The sequence below is a fragment of the Ranitomeya imitator genome, chromosome 2 (genome assembly GCF_032444005.1).
Source record: "Ranitomeya imitator isolate aRanImi1 chromosome 2, aRanImi1.pri, whole genome shotgun sequence".
Taxonomy (NCBI): domain Eukaryota; kingdom Metazoa; phylum Chordata; class Amphibia; order Anura; family Dendrobatidae; genus Ranitomeya; species Ranitomeya imitator.
In genome coordinates, this window is record NC_091283.1 from 375688390 (window position 1) to 375695286 (window position 6897).

Sequence of the window (6897 nt, forward strand, 5' to 3'; positions counted from 1 at the left end):
TTTACATTAGTGTCCAATTCCATCCAAGGCTGCCAGGTCTGGTAGAAGATGTCCCATGTGTCACTCCTTGTGGCTTGAATTCGTTCATAGAGTAAAATGGTGTTCATCCTGTCTACGACTAGCAACATTGAGAGAGAAGGAGTCCTCCACCTCGAAGCAATATGTAGTTTTGCGGCCATGCAAAGTTGGTTGACCAAATTGTGAAGCTTATTAGAAAAACCTGGTACTTTAGCTCCCAAGAGGAAGACAGCTGGGTTTAGCTGGACCGTTTTGCCGTACAATCTCTCCACAGTGGATTGAATCTTCCGCCACAAAGCTGAAGCCACTGGGCACTCCCACCAAATATGTCTCAAGTCTCCCAGGGCCCCGCATCCTCTAAAGCAACGATCTGATACATTTGGATATATGGCATGTAGTTTACTCGGGACTTGGTATGTCCTATGTAAGAGTTTAATGGATGTCTCGACCAACGAGGTCTGACAACTACCCCTGGAGAGTGTATTACAACTTCTTCGCCATTCCTCTAGAGACATCGACATATTCAGATCCGCCTCCCACTGCTCCATGATTTTAAGCTTTTCATCTCCTTGTGTGTTATTTAAGGATGAGTAAATAAGGGAGATGGTTCCTCTACCTAAGGGATCAACTAAGCATCTCTGTTCGTAAGTGGTAGGGCGTGGGGGGGCTTTATGTCGTAAGATCTGATGAGCAAAGTGGAAAATTTGACATATGCGCAGTGTCTCCTTGGCTGGTGGTGTAAATTTTTGAATAAATTCTTGTCGGGTAAGTAATGTATGGAAGGGCGTGCAAAGGTGTTTCAAAATGGTTATGCCATTAGAGGTCCACCAGGAGAAAGGACGGGGATCCAGCCCTGGTATAAAAGCGGGATTGTGGAAGAAATGGGTCAGTAGGGAGGACCTAGATTGTAGGCCGTGCTTAAACCTCTCTTTTCGCCAGATGATCAGGGAATGGAAAGAGAATGGTGCTGTTATATGGAGACTCGATAGAGTAAAGGGGGCCATGAAAGAAGATTCCAGTCCAATCCACCTAGGCTTATTGTCTTTGTCAGTACAGGTATTAATTAATTGGGCTAGTTGAGCCGACTTATAATATAATGTAAAATTGGGCAGGGACAGTCCTCCCAATCTTCTGTGTATAAATAAGGTTTTCTGTTGGATTTGAGGCTTCTTACCCTGCCATAGGAATTTTTAAATCATGGTATGGATCTCGTGCAATGTCTTGGGTAGTAACGGGATAGGCAATGATCGGAAGAGGTATAGGAATTTTGGGAGGGTGACCATCTTAATGGCGTGCAATCTGCCGAGCCAAGATAGTGTCATGAAGGACCATCTGGTTAGGTCTGACTGGAGGTTTTTTAATAGTGGAAGGTAGTTCCATTTAAATAGGGTCGATCTATGAGAGGTCAAATTAACTCCCAGGTAAGTCAGGTAGTGCTCTTTTTTTAGTAAATTTAAATTGTGAGACTATGTTAGTTTGTGCTTCCTTTGGGGTATTGATAAATAAAGCTTCAGATTTGTCTACGTTAATTTTAAGGCCTGAGATTAGCTCAAATTCGCGAAGGACTGTGAATAGATTCGAGAGCGTGGTAATTGGATTGGTAAGAGTCAAAAGTAGGTCATCCGCGAAGAGGCTAGTCTTATATTGTGGTCCCGGGGCCCGTGAATTTTAGGGTTGATTCGATTGGCTTCCTCCAGGGGCTCCATAAACCGGGCAAACAAAGCTGGCGATAACGGGCAACCCTGCCTTGTGCCTCACTGTATGTTGATAGGGATAGGCTGATTGGAAGGTAATTTTAAATAAGCCGTAGGGTTATCATATAGTAATTTAAGGCTTGAAATAATACTGGGTGGGATGCCGAATTTTGCTAGGACCTCGAATAAGTAAGACCAGGAGACTGAGTCAAAAGCTTTTTCTATGTTGAGAGCCAGCACCAAGAGGGATTGTTTGTGGTGGTTTGCCGAGTGTATGAGATTCAGATTCCTTCTAATATTATCTGGGCCCTGCCTTTTAGGTATAAATCCTACTTGGTCACGATGGACCAGTGCAGATAGGATTGTATTGAGCCTAGCTGTAATGATGGACGTGAATATTTTTAGGTCTACATTCAATAGGGAAATGGGCCTGTAATTCTTGGGGTATAGATGATCTTTCTTTGGTTTGGGAATTATTGTCACATGGGCGATATAAAATTCGGGTGACATTTGAGTCCCATTTAGAAGGGCGTTACAAAAGTGTTTAATGTGAGGTGTAAGTATGTCATCAAATTTTTTATAATATAATGCCGTGAGGCCGTCAGGTCTGGGGGCTTTATTTTTTTTAAGGTTCTTAATTGTTGACGTTATTTCCTCTGTGGTGATGGGCGTTTGGAGGTGGTCAATGGCTGAGGCAGATACCTTGGGGAGTGTCAAATATGGCGATCTGGGTTCCCATATTAAATAGTAAACCAGGGGTCGCCAGTTCTGGGCAGCATGTTATAATCCCGAGAGTCCCAACCCCTGATATAATAAATAAAAAAACGGGGGGGGGGAGGAGGGAATGAGGGAGAAGGTGGGAGGAAAGGGGGAAAGGGTGAAGGAAGAAGGGCGGGGGAGGGGTGGGGGGGATAGGAGGGGTTTGGTTGGGATTGTTAGGTCTGTGAGAGATAGATCAGGCACAGATTGATTGAATATTCTTCCGGATCCAATTTATAAGGAGGTAGCAGTTTTCCAGGTAGATGACCTCATCAGACATAGTTTTCTTTTATATTACCGGTCAGGTGGGTCTAGTGACCCGTACATTTTGGCTTCTTGTTCTGGGGGAGTCTTTCCATTCCCTTACCGGTCTAGATTTTCTCTGGGGGAGAGAAGGGGTATCTGCAGTGACCGTAATCCCTGCTTTGATTAGTGCCTGTTTTCCCTCCTCCAGTGACCGGCAAGCAAACGTTTGAGAGTTAGCTGTAAAATTTAGGGCAAAAGGAAATCCCCATCGGTATTTAACCTGAGCCACCTGCAGAGAGGCCGTGATTGGTTTGAGGGATCTCCTTTTGGCAAGCGTGGCTGTTGCAATATCGGCATATATATGTACAGAGTTTGGTAAGCCAGGTAGAGTGGGGCGGTCTCTGGCCGCGATCAGGATCAGATCTGTTGTGAATTCTGCTTTTGGGTTTCCTCCAGTGGTTGTAGGTGGTAATGCAGTTGTCCTTGAGTTGCAGTCCTGGTCAGGTGTATCTGCTGATTGCAGTTCTGACTGGGGTATTTAGGTGTGCAGGATTCATTAGTCCTTGCCAGTTGTCCATGGTTCTGGGAGGTTTTGGATCTTTGTCTGGTTCCTCCTGCCTTGCTGCCAATTCAGCAAAGATAGGTGTCTGTTTTTTGTTTCTGTGGCACACATGCTGTGTGCTTAATAATTCTGTGCTATTCATTTGTTTTCTCTTGTCCAGCTTAGATTGTGTCAGTGTTTTCTCAGTCTTGTTGGATTCTCTAGAGTTGCAGATATACGCTCCACATCTTTAGTTAGATTGTGGAATTTTTTGTATTTCCTGCTGTGGATATTTTTGGAAGGGTTTTAATACTGACCGCTTAGTATTCTCTCTTATCCTTTCCTATTTTAGCTAGAGTGGCCTCTTTTGCTAAATCCTGTTTCCTGCCTGCGTGTGTCTTTTCCTCTACTACTCACAGTCAATATTTGTGGGGGGCTGCCTATCCTTTGGGGTTCTGCTCTGAGGCAAGATAGAATTCCTATTTCCATCTATAGGGGTATTTAGTCCTCCAGCTGTGTCGAGGTGTCTAGGATTTGTTAGGCACACCCCACGGCTACTTCTAGTTGCGGTGTTAAGTTCAGGGTTTGCGGTCAGTACAGTTTCCACCAAGTCCAGAGAAAGTTCCATGCGGCTCCAAGGTCACCGGATCATAACAGTACAACTGGCCAATAATGAGTTAAATGCATCTCAGAAGAAGGGAAGAAAGGTGTTGAGCCATTTTTTTTTCTCCACTCTGCTTTCTCTTCTCTTCCCTCTTTTTCTCTGGGTGGCTGAGGAGTCTTGTGCTAGCATGGATATTCAGGAATTAGCTTCTCGTGTGGACCAGCTTGCTGCTAGGGTACAGGGTATTTCTGATTATATTGTTCAGACTCCTGTTTTAGAGCCGAAGATTCCTACTCCTGATTTGTTTTTTGGTGACAGGTCCAAATTTTTGAGTTTTAAAAACAACTGTAAACTGTTTTTTGCTCTGAGACCTCGATCCTCCGGGGATTCCATTCAGCAGGTTAAAATCATCATCTCCCTGCTGCGTGGCGATCCACAGGATTAGGCATTTTCCCTGGAATCTGGGAATCCGGCTTTGCTTAATGTAGACTCCTTTTTTTCAGGCTTTTGGATTATTATATGATGAACCTAATTCTGTGGATCAAGCGGAGAAGACCTTGTTGGCCCTGTCTCAGGGTCAAGAGGCGGCAGAATTGTATTGTCAGAAATTCAGAAAATGGTCTGTGTTGACTAAATGGAATGATGATGCTTTGGCGGCAATTTTCAGAAAGGGTCTTTCTGAATCCATTAAAGATGTTATGGTGGGGTTTCCCACGCCTTTCGGTCTGAGTGATTCTATGTCTCTGGCCATTCAGATTGACCGGCGCTTGCGGGAGCGCAGAACTGTGTGCGCTGTGGCGTTGTCCTCAGAGCAAATTCCTGAGCCAATGCAGTGTGATAGGATTCTGTCTAGAACGGAACGACAAGGTTTCAGACGTCAGAATAGGTTGTGTTATTATTGTGGCGACGCTTCTCATGTCATTTCTGTCTGCCCTAAGCGGACAAAGAGGATCGCCAGTTCATTTACCATCAGTACTGTACAACCTAAATTTCTGTTATCTGTGTCCTTGATCTGCTCATTGTCATCATTTTCTGTCATGGCGTTTGTGGATTCAGGCGCCGCCTTGAACTTAATGGACTTTGAGTTTGCCAGGCGTTGTGGTTTTTCCTTGCAGCCTTCGTAGAACCCTATTCCTTTAAGGGGCATTGATGCTACACCTTTGGCTAAAAATAAGCCCCAGTTTTGGACACAGGTGACCATGCGCATGGCGCCAGCCCATCAGGTGACCATGCGCATGGCGCCAGCCCATCTGGTGTTGCATAATTTGCATGATGCTATTGTGCTGGGTTTTCCGTGGTTGCAGGTACATAATCCTGTGTTGGACTGGAAATCTATGTCTGTGACTAGTTGGGGTTGTCAGGGGATTCATAATGATGTTCCTTTGATGTCAATCTCCTCTTCTTCCTCTTCTGAAATTCCTAAATTTTTGTCTGATTTTCAGGATGTATTCGATGAGCCCAAGTCCAGTTCCTTTCCACCGCACAGGGACTGTGATTGTGCTATTGACTTGATTCCAGGCTGTAAGTTTCCTAAGGGCCGACTTTTCAACCTGTCTGTGCCTGAACATACCGCCATGCGGAATTATATTAAGGAGTCTTTGGCGAAAGGGCATATTCGTCCATCTTCTTCACCATTGGGAGCCGGATTTTTTTTTTGTTGCTAAGAAGGATGGCTCCTTGAGACCCTGTATTGATTATCGCCTCTTGAATAAGATCACGGTCAAGTTTAAATACCCTTTACCTTTGCTTTCTGATTTGTTTGCTAGGATTAAGGGGGCTAGTTGGTTTACTAAGATTGACCTTCGGGGGGCATATAATCTTGTTCGTATTAAGCAAGGTGATGAATGGAAAACTGCGTTTAATACGCCCGAAGGTCATTTTGAATATCTTGTGATGCCATTCGGGCTCACTAATGCTCCATCTGTTTTTCAGTCCTTCATGCATGATATCTTCCGGACTTATCTTGATAAATTCTTGATTGTATATTTGGACGATATTTAGATTTTTTCCGATGATTGGGAGTCTCATGTGCAACAGGTCAGGATGGTATTTCAGATCCTTCGTGACAATGCTTTGTTTGTGAAGGGGTTTAAGTGTCTCTTTGGGGTGCAGAAGGTTTCTTTTTTGGGCTTCATTTTTTCTCCCTCATCTATGGAGATGGATCTGGTTAAGGTTTAGGCCATTCATGATTGGATTCAACCCACATCCGTGAAGAGCCTTCAGAAATTTTTGGGTTTTGCAAATTTTTATCGCCGTTTCATTGCTAACTTCTCTAGCGTGGTTAAACCCTTGACCGATTTGACGAAGAAAGGCGCTGATGTGGCGAATTGGTCCTCTGCGGCTGTCTCTGCCTTACAGGAGCTTAAACGCCGATTTACTTCTGCTCTGGTGTTGCGCCAACCGGATGTTTCTCTTCCGTTTCAGGTTGAGATTGACGCTTCTGAGATTGGGGCAGGGGCCGTTTTGTCTCAGAGGGATTCTGTTGGTTCCTTGATGAAACCGTGTGCCTTCTTTTCCCGTAAGTTTTCGCCTGCTGATTCGCAATTATGATGTCGGCAATCGGGAGTTGTTGGCTATGAAGTGGGCGTTTGAGGAGTGGCGACATTGGCTTGAGGGAACTAAGCACCGTATTGTGGTCTTGACCGATCATAAGAATCTGATTTACCTTGAGTCTGCCAAACGGCTGAATCCTAGACAGGCTCGATGGTCCTTGTTTTTTTCCCATTTTGATTTCGTAGTTTCGTATCTTCCGGGTTCTAAGAATATTAAGGCTGATGCCCTCTCTAGGAGTTTTTTGCCTGATTCTCCTGTGGTCCTTGAACCGGTCGGCATTCTGAAAGAAGGGGTGGTCCTTTCTGCCATTTCCCCTGATTTACGACGGGTTCTTCAGGAATTTCAGGCTGACAGACCTGACCGCTGTCCAATGGGGAAACTGTTTGTTCCTGACAGATGGACTAGTAGAGTGATTTCTGAGGTTCACTGCTCTGTGTTGGCTGGTCATCCTGGTATTTTTGGTACCAGAGATTTGGTTGGTA